The following is a 13,616-nucleotide window of genomic DNA, read 5'->3' on the forward strand; positions in this document are numbered from 1 at the left end:
GATGAACATTTCATCTCCAAAGCTACATAACAGATATTCTTTGTTTCTCCTCTTTCTACCTCTCTCTCCCTTCACCAGTCTTCCTCCTGCTCCTCCTCTATCCACAGACAGGTGTAGCCTGTGTGGTGGAACAGCTGTTGCTCCAGCCCCAAGTCTGCGACTCAGGTCTAACGTTCCAACAAACCCCACAGAGACGTCCCTGATACCCCCCCCACCCCACAGCGTCTACCCTCCACCCCTCCACAACCTCCCCCATGTATCTCCCCCCCCCCCATCACCCTGCACTTTGGGGGCTGCTGGTTGTTTACATACAAACACCAGCAGCTCAGCGCTGGTTCCAGCTGTCTGTCTCTGCCGGTGCATAAAAGCACGTCACTGTGACAAACACAGCAACTTGACTGACATGGCAGCGAGCCGACGGTGCATCAACACAGATGAGATTCTGGCCCATGGGATGCTGAGCAGCCAGTCTCCTCCTCTACCCCCCCCCACCCCCCACCCACCCGCACCCCCCATACCCCACACCGCAGGCCTCCATGTATTTGTCTGTGTTTCTGCAAAGATTAAAACCTTGCCAACAAAAACGTAACAACCCCCTCCAACCCTGCCGCCTCATCATCCCTGCATCCCCTCTTTCCTCCCCCCCCCCATCGTCATCCCTTCTTTCCCTCCCTCCCTGTGCCAGCGCCCACTGCCTGACTGTCTGCTGTTGCAGCTGTCGCCAGCCTGGCTACTATCACAACACACCGGGGAGAAGAAATGGAAGAAGAGACCCAGGGAAAGCACAGGGGTGGAGGGAGTCAAAAAAAACAAAAAAAAACAAGAGTAGCTGAGAGGTATATTGTGTGTATGTACTGTATTGTGGGAGGTGGTGGTGGAGTTGGGGGTGGAAGTCTGGGGATGAGGAATGGGGGAGGGGAGACAAAAGATGAGAGAGGAGGAAAGAGGCAAGAGAGGGACAAAAATGACAAGAGGGAGGAGAGCTGCAGAAACGAGGGCAGAGGAGGAGAATGAAATATTGGGCAGATGCAGCTGAAAAAAAGGGGGGAGAGATGGTGCAGGAGGGTAAGAAAAGGCAAAAGACAGAGAGACAGAGAGAGAGACGGAGGAGAAAAGGACCAAGCACTACGAGAGAGCGGGAAATAATGAGTGGATGAAAAGATGCGGGCTGCTAGAGGTAAAGAGAGATGACTGGAGGGAGAGCTTTTGTAATTTTCCTGGCTGCACATACCAGATGTCAAACTAGATATCTCAATAGGTCTCTCCATTTTTTCCTCCTCTCTTTATTTCACACATCTCCTCTCCCATCCCTCAAGAGATATCGAGCAGAGAAAGACATAAAACATCTCTCCAAACACAGACTAAAGTCTTTTTAGTGTAAACACTGATAGCAGTGTTTGCAGCCTGAAAACAAAACTAACATCTCTGCATCAAAACCCATTCAGTTTTATTATCTAGTATCAGTGAGGTAAAGACACCGCAGGAAAGACTTTTATCCGTCACCTCTGCTGAGTTCAGAGCATCACAGCACATAGACAGCAACAAATTAAGGCGCAAAAAGAAACAACGTAATCAGTGGGTTTCTTCCCGTTACCCCATGCTTTGATATGGAGGTTGTAGTGAGTATGCTCCCATGTCATCGATACCCCGGCTTGGCTCTACTCGTACAACCACAGGCCATCAGGGCTCTAATCCTGAGCCGCACAGTGGCACAGTTTCACCCTGGAGCCATTCACTTTGTCTCCACACAAATGCAGCTGCCAGATTCGTGTGACCAGGCAGCCTCTCTCTCAGAAGAGATGGAGGTATTAAATGAGGCGGCTTTCTCTCGGCTCTTTTTGCATGGAGTGTGTTTCTGTGTGTGTGTGTGACTGCCTGTGTGTGTGTGACATGCCTGTGTGTGTGTGTGTGAGGTATGAAAGAGGTACTTACAGTGTGGGAATCTGCAGAGAGTATTGAGCTCTTTATTTTTTCTTTGATTCGTGACAAATTCTAAGTTTTGTGGCTCCTTTGGTTTGACAGACTGCAAACTTAAAAAGAAAACTTGTATCATAAAGTCTGTATATATTGCTCTGTCTGTACTGCACTGTACTGCTGAGTCTTACAACATCAGACATTTCTGTGGACTGCAAATCTGTGTTTGGCTCTCCAGAGCAGCTTCAGAAGATGTGCTGCACTGCAGTGCTGGAAAAGAAGAAGGCATCACTTCAAGTCTTTGTCACTTTTCTTGTTTCGTCAGGAAGCATTGATCAGCTGTGAGATGCTGATGAGTATGTACCAGTAAGGATCAAAACAAGGTGATTTTACTTTACCTTTTCTTTTTTTTTACCATATGACAATTTCCTCATGGGATCAAAAAAAAGTGAAAAGCTCTGTACCTTTTTCTTATAACTATTTATTTTCTCTGTGAACTATTTTTTTTTAAACAATTTTGATAAAAACAAGAACAATAAATTGGATTTTTGTTCAAATTCTAATTATTTAACATCAACACTTATTCCCAGTGTAAATCCAGTCATTTTTAGTATTTCTCTTGTCTGGAACAAGTTGAGCTTCCTCACACATCTCACAACTTTTCACTTGTTTTAAGACAGAAAGGACTAAATGTTGTAAAAATCTGTCTTTAACATTTTCTGAAAAAGTAAAAAACCAAATATCATTTTGTAATAGTGGTTGATTAAACCTTACCATTAAACAGAACAGTCTGTTGCATGTATTTTTAACCACTGAACATTCATGAGTTATGAATGCACCTGAGCTCTCAGTGGGTCATCGAGGAATCAACCACATGAACAACATGTTCATATGTCAAAGCTCTGCAGGAGTGAATGTAAATGCTGAATAAAGCATTACGTTCTCGTACTGACTCACAACTCTTACTGTTGGTAAGTGCTCTCTACTTGACTCCGCTGTGGAAGAGGGTGAAGGACCTTTGGCTCGGGGGACACCCAGCGCCTTCTCTGCTCGGCCTGACTGCCCACTCCCCGTGCCAGGCTGCTGGCAAACAACAATGACCCTCTAACAGCAGAGTCAACGGCCTCATAACATACAACAGCCCAGGAGCTGCCAATGTGTGTGTGTTTGACTGTGTTTATAACTTTGTCTGCTGAAACGTATATAACTCTGCCCCTGTGTGCATCTGTAACTGTGGCAAGGAATACAAAGCAGCACTGTGCTGATGTCCAGGCGCATTATTCTGCAGAATATCAAAGACTCTGGCCTCTTAAACCAAAAGCCAATAGATAGATACATTATCAAAACTAGGTCAAAACCCAGGATATCACTGGACCGATCATAACTGACATCATTATGTTGTATTTGCATTCAGCATTTTACATATACAGTAAATTGATACGGAGGAATTCCTAATAAAGCAGCTCTCATCAACATGGTTTCTGTCTCTGTTTTCAGATAAAGGATGGAGTTTGAATAGTGGCTGAAGTGAGGCACTTTAAAGGGTAATGCAAGTCCGGTCGCAACATTACAGTAACAAGAGATTACAGATTACCGGGCGTGTTTGTGTCGTAGTGCAGTAAAGCAGTCCATGTTTCTCACGAGAAACATGGACTGCTCTGGGACACCGGGTCGGAGGCTCTGATCTGGCAAGGTTGGTTTTCGGCCAAGAGACGCTAGGTCAGGTGGAAGGAAGAGAGCCTCCATTCTCCCCGTAACAAGTCATTTAACTATCACAATTACTCCAAAACTGTTTAATTAAGGTGCCAATCTTGCATAGTTCCTCCTTAAAACATGTTGCTAACCTGTCTGTCAGCAGAGAAGACAAGAGAGCCTCATGCTCACAAGACTTTACTGGGGGAAATGAGGGGAGCCAGTGGTGCAACTTTATGATCATTGGTCCACTGAACAATGGTGTAACTTCCAATCAGTCAATCACTGACATTTGCATATTGTGGTTGACCCAAGAACAGTAAAGTAAATCTAAATGTTTCCTTCTTGTTAAACTTCTATTCGTGTTGACTTTAATTTCACGTGACCTCTCGTGCAGTCGCTTCACAGACGCTCTGTCTAACTACAGGTGAACTGAATTCAAGGCAAAGCTGAGGAAACACTGCCTGTGGCGTCTGTCACTGTTTGTCCGTCTCTTGTCTTGAAGGTGTAGGATGTTCCAGTCGTCTGTCTTTTTATGCAAATTCAGAGTAATTACACAATCCACTGGTGAGCAGTATGTTTGCATGCGATTGCGTGACAGCGCGGCGGTGACATAAGTATTCAGATCATTTACTTGAAAAACTTGTAAAAGTAGCAAAAGCATAATGTAGAGATAGAAATTCGTTCATGCAAGCAGTTATTCAGCAATTCATAATACAACATACAACAACAACATACAGCATGGGGATGTGTAAATGTGTGTCAGTATGTTTGGCAGATCCACAGGGGGTCTGAGCTGTAATGCAGTAAAAAGAGCAGGGAGTCATCACTGGCTTCAAATCAACTATTTATTGACCAGTGGAGAAAATAATCATGATGTGTGTGTGTGTGAGTGCATGCATGTATATTCATTTGCAATCATGCAGCCATTGACTGGTGTCACTGTTTGGTTTAGCTGTGTCACCGAAGCTCTCCCTCCCTCCCTCCCTCCCTCCCTCTCTCCGTCCCTCACTCACTGACACAGAGTGAGATTCAGCAGCGTCGGCCTCTGACAGCGAGGCAGTTCAAACATCTGTTAGCAGTGTGGCCAGGTTCACACGATCCCCGGGGCACTGACCACGGTACAAAGTCCGTCTCACAATCTACACTCTCTTATATTACACACAGTGGACAACCCTCCCCAAGAATGAAACCTGGTTGGATTTGGTTGTATATTGACAGTGAATAGAGATCACAGCACTGAAGTCTAGTTTCTATCTATTGGGGCAGCTATCACTGAAGAGCTCTGTGTTTTCCAGGTTTTCTCCCTGTTGATGCCGCTACCAGAATAATTTTGTGAATTGAAAATGAGGTGCTAATTGATCATGAGGGAATTTACGCCAACTACAAGGAATTTATGTTGTGTGTGTAACAAACTCGGTCAGAGCTGCAGTTAGAGACACTGAATCTCAACATAAGAGATGTCTAATCTGAATGGATATTGCCAGCATAAGAAAATGCATCAACAAATCACTCCCAGGAAACAACCTAGCTTCATTGCTGAGTGCCATTGTGGCTTTTTACCATTGCATCTTGGGTAAATTACCTGCTTTTGGGAGACTTTTCTCCTCACAATTGTAAGATGCTGATGTAATATATTTATTATACTAATTTTATTACTTTAGCATAAATAGTAATAGATAGATAGATAGATAGATAGATAGATAGATAGATAGATAGATAGATAGATAGATAGATAGATAGATAGATAGATAGATAGATAGATAGATAGATAGTAGGGGTGGGGGAAAAAATCGATTCACATAAATATCGCAATATCTTTTTTGACAATTTTTCAAAAATCGTTTTGTTTTTTGTTTTTTTATATTGTGCAATGTGCATTTGTTATCCTTTTTTACATACAGAGAGTACAGGTTTTGAAAAGGGTTTAAGTTCACTTTATAATGGAGTATGTTAATTTATAGGCTCCTACAGTATTTGTGTGCAGATAAATGTTAAAAACGCAGACTAAAAATCGAGAGAATCGGCAATATTGTAGAATCGCAATTTAAATCGAATCGCCATCCAAAAAATCGTGGAAGAATCGAATTGGGAGAAAAGCATATCGTCCCAGCCCTAATAAATAGATAGATAGATAGATAGATAGATAGATAGATAGATAGATAGATAGATAGATAGATAGATAGATAGATAGATAGATAGATAGATAGATAGATAGATAGATAGATAGATAGATAGATAGATAATCTTTATTACAGACTTGGGTCCATTATAAATAATGTGCATCAGCTTATTAACTGTATTGTAGATGATTTGGCAACACTTCACTATATGGTACATCAACTATGACTCTGGTTGTAATTAAAACGATTTTTACAGTAGTCAGATCATTATCTTTTACAAACACTGGTCTTCATATGGTTGAAATTGTTATATAATTTGACTGTATTGGTATAATGAGGCCTATACAGTACAGACAGACACTGACAGTGAAAAACTGCAGCCTACAGTCCATCATGGACGTTAGCCTTAATCTGTAGCCAGTTGAGAAAGAAGAATGGTTTGACCTCCTCTCAAACTGGCCTTCTCCCTCCCCATCCCTCCCCCATCCATCTCTCCATTCCCTTTCCCAACGAGCCTCCAGGGGTTTCTCTACAACCGCTGCATTCCCTCCTTTACCCATCCTGCCTTGCTTCCATCCATCTCTCCACTCTGTCATTCACAGCCTACAGTCGCCCCTCACTGCTTCTATCTCCCATCCTTCACCCCCCCATCCCCCTTGCAGTGACTCCTGCCATTGTGAGCCCTGCTCTCGCTCTGTCTTGGGCTGCTGTGTGAGAATGGGGTCATTGTTGCTCTGTTGCAGCATTTACATGAGTGTGTGTGTCTATGTGTGTGCACATGTGTGTATGATAGTAGAAGTATGAGCTCTCTGCCCTAGCGCCGGCATGTCCTGTTGTTCGACCTCCGCAGGCCTACATACTCACTGCACATGCACCGAGCTTGTTTAAAAAGACACTGAACTTAAAACTGCAGCTGTTCTGCAGCTCAAGTTTCCCATTTTAAAGCGTCAAATTCAACCTAACTCTTAAGTATTCTTACATTGTATCCTCCAGCAGCCAAAATTTACTTTAGATATGTCTCACGGTTAAAAAAAAAATGTGTCCATAAAAATATGTCCATAAGCTTGTTGCTTTCTGGAGTCTACCCTGCGTTTTAAAATAGCTGGTCAATTAATAAAAGTCATTTGCATAAAACTTTTTAATTAGCTAATTATTTTTATGAAATGTAACCTCCCCAGTTTTACCTTCTGAAAAAGCTAATGATAACTTTGTCATCTAGGACAGTTGGCTACACAAAAAATTAAACCTTTGTGTTTGCTATGTGTAAATATTTAATCCATTTAAATCCATTAATTCAGTTATGCATGTCTTGTGGATCCCAAAATTATTTATCAGTTCGCAAATCTGCGTTCAAATGGGGTCATAAGGTTCACCACAATGAGGGCAAGTCTATTTGAATGTCCCTGAAGTTGACTTTTTAATCGAATGGTAAGTTTATACGTTGAAATTTAAGTCGAATTGGATTTTTGTTTGCAAAAAATCGGAGAAAGATATTGATATTTCCAATAGCCTTTTCTCCTTGTCATTATGCCTTTGCCTCTCCTGTCCACCTGCTGGGCTGCTAAATTGTTTGCCTCTGTGGCTTCTTGATGCCAACTTTAACACAAGCATTATCTATAAGTCATGATAGCAAACTGTATGTTACGACAACGTTACTAATAGTCATTGGTTCATCTTAGGTCAGGGTCATGGTCAAAGGTTTTAGAGTCATTAAGTGTCATGTGTTTCACATTGCATGATCTGATTCTTAGTAATTCTCTTTAAGGTTTGTAGATGCTACATAGATGCTCCCAGTGACTGAGTCAGCATTGGAAAGATGCAAAGCTTGACAGTGAGGAGTCTTTATGCATATGTTCCCACTGGCTAGAAAAGGTGTTTTCACAGCATACCATGTTCATATGTGTTATCAAGATCATGAGCTCAAACTGAAGGCAGCATAAATCTCCACTTGGTACATTTACATCATAACTAAGCTATGTCTGAACTCAATAAACAGCTGGTGCAACCAGCCACAGGCCTATCAGTGAAAAGTATTTTACAAAACATGATGTTGCTGTACATATGGCTGGTGTGACAGAGATTTTAATTTATACTAATTGTAGTAAACTTTGACTTTGTTGTGGAATCTGAAACAAACCTGCACTCTTAATCAATAAGGAAATGATTCCTCCAGGAGCCATATCCATATATGTCACTTGTCTTGAAATTATTGTCTATTAACCACACCTCCTCAGATTAAAAGACTGCGGTGTGATACCAGTCCCTTCTCCTCCCATTCCATCAATTGGTGGCTCGCACTCGTCCAGTTAGTCACAGTCTCGGCCTCCACCACTCTGTCTCTCTGAGGGATTAGCAGCACTGGCCACCACTCTAATCCTTTCCTCAACAGACTCACTCTTATATTCGCACACGAACGGCCAGACACAAGCTTTTCAACAACAGCGACTGTATGCCATATCTCACTTTGCTAATCTGTTAAGTAGCTATTTGTGTACTTGTGTACAGTGCTGTGGTTGATGTCATGGTCACTAGTTTCAACACACTAAGAAAGCAGAAGAAACACAGTAGTAGTTTCTATAAATTAATTTGTCATTTCTTGCTTTGTCATTTAAATACTCTGAGCAAACAGCAAACTTGGCAAGCCTGCTCCGACACACGGGGCTCCCACTATTCAGATGATTGTTTACTATGTAAACATGGCTTCCATTTGAAGCTACAGCAGTCAAAACAGCAGATAATGTCAACCTCACTCTGCCTTTATTGTATGTCTATTAGCCTCTGCATTTATGTTCAGCTTCACAGAAACCTTCATGTTGGACCATAAAACTAGCACTTACATGGACATTCATTTGTTTTAATTACTGTTGAAATAAGCTGGAGACATGTTATCTCATACATGCTAAAGGGGAAAGACTTGCATTAGATAAACATGGTATATCAATATAGCCTATATCTATATATAAATGTACACAGTGAGGCCTAATTAAGAGCAGACTATAAGAACTGATACAAGCTGGCCTGTGTCTGGCTGTTGTTACTGTGATCAGCTCACCTGTATTGTCTTACCTGCAGCTGACTCACAGTATCTATAGAGTTTCATAATGTCAGTAGCTCTGTCTGACTTACAAGGGAATCATGACTCAATCTTGATATCCTGGAACTGGGAACGAAACAGATGTGCTGACAAAATAATCTCAACTCCACTCACTCGCTTGTTCTGGGACTCTTGACCGTCGCACTGAATTTGCTTAGTTGGCATGAAGCTGTAAATGTACAACATTTACATGACCGTGAACATTGCCTGGCTTTCTTATCCATGTTGGTTTAAAAGTGAATCAATATACCTAAATGATGACTCGGTGATATGTTTAAAAGATACAGAATAAGCAAATGTAAAAACCTTGAGTTGAAGGTCAAGAATGAACTGTGCACCTGCCAAGCTGATCTGTGTTTAAATGTGTTGTTCCCATACAACTTTGTCAAGACTTGATTGTTAATGAATTGTGCAAATATGGACTCCAAAATAAATCCGAATCCACTGATTCATGAATATCCAATTACAAGGAAGTGCTGACTGCAACCTTTGTCATGGCTCATTCCCTATCTCCCCTCTCACAGATATTCATCCCTCTTGTGTCACTGTTGAGAAAAAGCTAAAATGCTCAAACGAAACAATAACCAGTCACAGATACACTTCTAGACTGCAGCAGGAGACAACAGACATATACAGTATTAAATATATACAATCGACTCGTCCCTCTAAATGGGCAGGCTTTGTTATCGCTCAAATTACGACATGTTATGACTCTAGCTAGCTTGGCTACTAAGATGGCCTTCCTGTCCCTTCTGGATCCATAAAACAGTTTCATCACATCCATCACGGAAGAACTGGCGCCCCTCCTCTTGGCCCAATTGTTGAAAAACACATGCTAAAGTGCCATCTTCAGTGGCAAGGACGCGCTTTATGTGCCCTTTTTTTTTTCTTTTCGCCCCTGCCCTTCAAAAAGTCTGTGCACGCCACTGGGTGCAAGTGCACACTCAGACTGCTGACCATCCCTGTGTGCCTCTGTGTAGGGTTAGAGGACCAAACCTGGCCTTTATCTCCATCCAGAAGGCACTGCGGATGAACTTAAAAGCGACAGATCAGTTGCATGATCCCACCGTCAAACACTTCATCAAGAAGGACTGGAGGACTGACATGGTTTTCAAATAGATCAACAAAGTGTTAAGGTGTTAAATATAATTACTAGTCATATAGGCTGCTATACCACCTGCTGCTGCTACTTTCTACACATGACATTTGTTTACTTGTTTCATTAGTGAATAGGCAATATGATATGAGCAGGGTCAGAAGTTGCAGACCCTCTCATACTTGTGCATATAAAACAATTGCACTGTCATGTCCATAACGATCAGAAGCTCTTTGAATCCATCACTTCCACTACAGCTTTCATGCCACATGTCAATCCAGCCACAACGGACAACTGGTGCCTTATGCTTCAAGAAACAAGAGGCTGATCCAGGATCAGAGTGACTGGTAAGGCGTGACCAAGGGGCAATGGCCTGCCAACCTACAAACATGCTGTGACATCACTCTAAGGAGGTCATGGTAATCAGATTATCGACCATTACACAAACTCACTCACAGTCTGACTGACAGCAACACTCAGCGGGTTAAAACGCAGGATCACACATGCTCGTATAGGCACACCTTGAAAAATGTCAACCGGGAACGGGATAAATTTAGAAGAAAGCATCTGGGAGAGCTAAAAATAAAACTCCTGTGTTGTAAGAAACGCTCGCAAAAGCTTCAAAACGCATATTCAACAGTGTCACGTCGTTTTGTTTTTCACCGTGATGAATTCCTCGGTTGGAGAATGAAGATTGTTTACTGAGGTGGAGAGGACAAGGGGAGAAGCTCGGGGGCCTGAGCCGCTCTGTCACCGCAGCGATGCCAAGTGGTCGGCGGTTTGAAGAGGACACCTGAGACCAGCGCACCTGGACAATGAGCTGAGGTGTAACCCTAAACTGAGATGAACCGCTGTTTATCCCCCACGCTCTCCTTCTCTTGTTCTTTCCCATCAGTCTCCTCTCCCGCTTCATACATTTATGCCCTCTCTGGTCCCCGAGCTTATTTTCTCCCCACAACCTGATCCATCCCCGCGCGTTGTGTTCTCCCAATCTTTTGACTCACCCTCCCCTCTCCCCTGCCTCTGTCTCACTTTCTTCCGATGCCTTCCCCTTCTGGGCACCGTCACGCTAATGCAAGCAGCTCTCTCAGCGTGCGCATGAGTCACATAATCACATACTTAACGATTAGCACCCACACATTTTTCAGTGAGATTCATCATTTGGAAGGAAAACCGGCCGTCCATGCCCTTTCCTGAGACATTCCTGCATTTCTACAGTTGCCATCTTCACACAGACAATAATACTCTAAATTGGGGGACTGACATTTTGCTCAGCAGCTGACAGCGGCTAGCAGCTGTATGACTCAGTGACACAGAAGCAGTGCCCCATGTCACCATGGAAAGTCAGCGTTATGGTGTTGTTGCCAAGGCTCCACTGTCCAATACGCATCTGATCCCTCATCGTTACTGTTGGAGCTGCACGGGGAGGAGGGAGGCTGAAGAGATGGGAGCAGGGGCGTGCATGTTTGAGAGTCAGATGTGTCGAACGGTGGGAGACTCAAGAGAAGGAATGAAGATCAGGAGGCATTTCAGCCAATCATCAGGAAGTGTGTGTTTGAGCCCTCTTTAAAAGGCCTTTAGTCAGCATCCTGCATACTCCACCCATATTTGTACACTCCCTTTCCATCACTCGTGTCACTTGTGATAAAAACACATAGCCTGACCTGCATGTACACACACACCCACAAACACACAACTGCACTTAAGATGCTCGCTGTGTATTACTTTGATGCACCAAGAACTGCAACTGCGTCTTTAAACAGCAAGTAGCACAAAGGACCAAAAATAGCACAGTGAGTTGCAGAGCAGAACTGCTCTCCTTGAGGAAGGGAGGAAAGAGAAGGAGGAGGAGGAGGAGGAGGAGGAGGAAAGGCAAGAGGAGGTGCTGAAAGAGATGACGGGAAAAAGACGGCAGAGGGAGACCAGTTCTCCAGGACTTAGGCCTCCCTGCTGTGTTCAATTTAAGTTTCTCATCCACTGTCAGCTCCACTAAAAGTGCACATTGTACACTGGAATGCAATGACAGCGCTTGATAATCACATTTCCAGTGCCATAAAATGATTAGGAGACGGCCTAATGTCTGTACATTTACAACTGTCCACTTATTTGTCCCATACATGGCAATCTATAACTGTCCAGACCAAGTAACAGTTATGATCACGAATCAAGCATCTACACCACAACTGGTCCCCGTGAGAAGTCGGACAAATAATCAATACAGCAATACATTGTAGGCTAGTATTTGTTGGTGTTTACTGATGCATTTGATACTAGTAGCCCACAGGGTATTACTCTTATCTGAGCCACAAATGATTGATTTATGTTGTTTGGTATTTTTACGCTTTAAATCAGTAGTTACACATCTTGGGAAATAATTTCCTCCTCTTTCATATCCGTATGGAAAATATGGATTTATAGCCAGGAGACAGTTACTTTATCTTAGCATAAAGAACAGGGGACACAGTTTGTCTGACTGTCCAAAATTCTCCCGACACCTCACAAGCTCAAGGTGTTAACTAGACTCCAGGAACTGTGACTGCGCCCTGTGAGTGAATAATCCAACATGTGATGGTTTTACACTTTGGATTATGTATGAATCAAATGAACAACATATATCAGTAGTTGCTCATGTCAGTTTTACATGCACTAGACTGATTTACAGTAGTCTCCTTTGAATAGAGCATCCTGTCCCCCCCTGTTTCCAGTCTTCGTGCATAAGTTATACTTACTGCCCTATAATAATAGCTCCATATTTACCATACAGACATGGGCTGAGGGAGGTATCATTTTTCTCGTTTAACCTAAGAAAATGAATAAACACATTTCCTGATATGTCCTAAAACTCATTCCATAATGAATATTAGATAAAGTTAACAACTTGTTGATGAATATAGCACAACAAATTACCGCAAACTACCGCACAGCAATAAATTCTTACATTATTATGAAGGTTACAATGTTCGGTTTATCTTGAGTCTGTTTTTTGAAAAAAAAATAACCTTACTGTAACTCAAGATCCATTTGTTTGCTCTTTCTGGAGCTTTCTTTAATAATGTTGTGTTGCAAATATTTTGTCCAACTCATTTACATTAATGAGGACAGAATTCAAGTCAAGCTGCAACCTCCAAGAGCAATCAACACACCTCTAGAAATGTTCCAACAAAAATTAAACATTGAAACCTTGAAGGATTTATTGCAGGACTGTTGCATTAGACTGCATGACTTTTAGCCAACCTAAAAAAAACTGTGAACTACACAGCTCAAAGTTGTGTAGCTATTTGTTGTATACTTAATTTAGTGTTTGAGTCGATATGCGTTCCCTCCCACATATAAATGATCTGACACCACCTTTATTCATCTCGAGTTACAGTACATGAAACCTACAGTATGTGCGCTTGAAGGTGTTGAGCTAGACACGGTCATGTGCATACAGTCAACTTAACGATGACACCCAGATGACTCCACCTGTAATCATGTGTCCATAATAGGGTTGTGTGATAATGACTCAAACATCTCCGTGACAGCTGAGCAAAACGTATCTGATGATGAAGACCACAAGATGTGGCTGAGAGCTGAAAAATTCCACTACTTGGACCCATGTGCTGAGAACTGGGAGGTATTACAATGACTGATTTCAAAGGAGGTTAAATCGAAAGCAACTGGACTTAGTTATTTGTCTAGGAAGAACTAAGTCTAA

The 13,616-nt window shown here is 42.4% G+C and overlaps 1 protein-coding gene across 1 annotated transcript in view; it reads right to left on the reverse strand.

Moving 5' to 3' along the window:
• Positions 1–13,616, reverse strand: part of map3k10 (mitogen-activated protein kinase kinase kinase 10) — a 39,575-nt gene that overhangs the window by 22,668 nt on the left and 3,291 nt on the right. The window lies entirely within an intron of this gene.

This window comes from Trachurus japonicus, chromosome 13 (assembly GCF_045865225.1).
Source record: "Trachurus japonicus isolate A0001 chromosome 13, Traja_1.0".
Taxonomy (NCBI): Eukaryota; Metazoa; Chordata; class Actinopteri; order Carangiformes; family Carangidae; genus Trachurus; species Trachurus japonicus.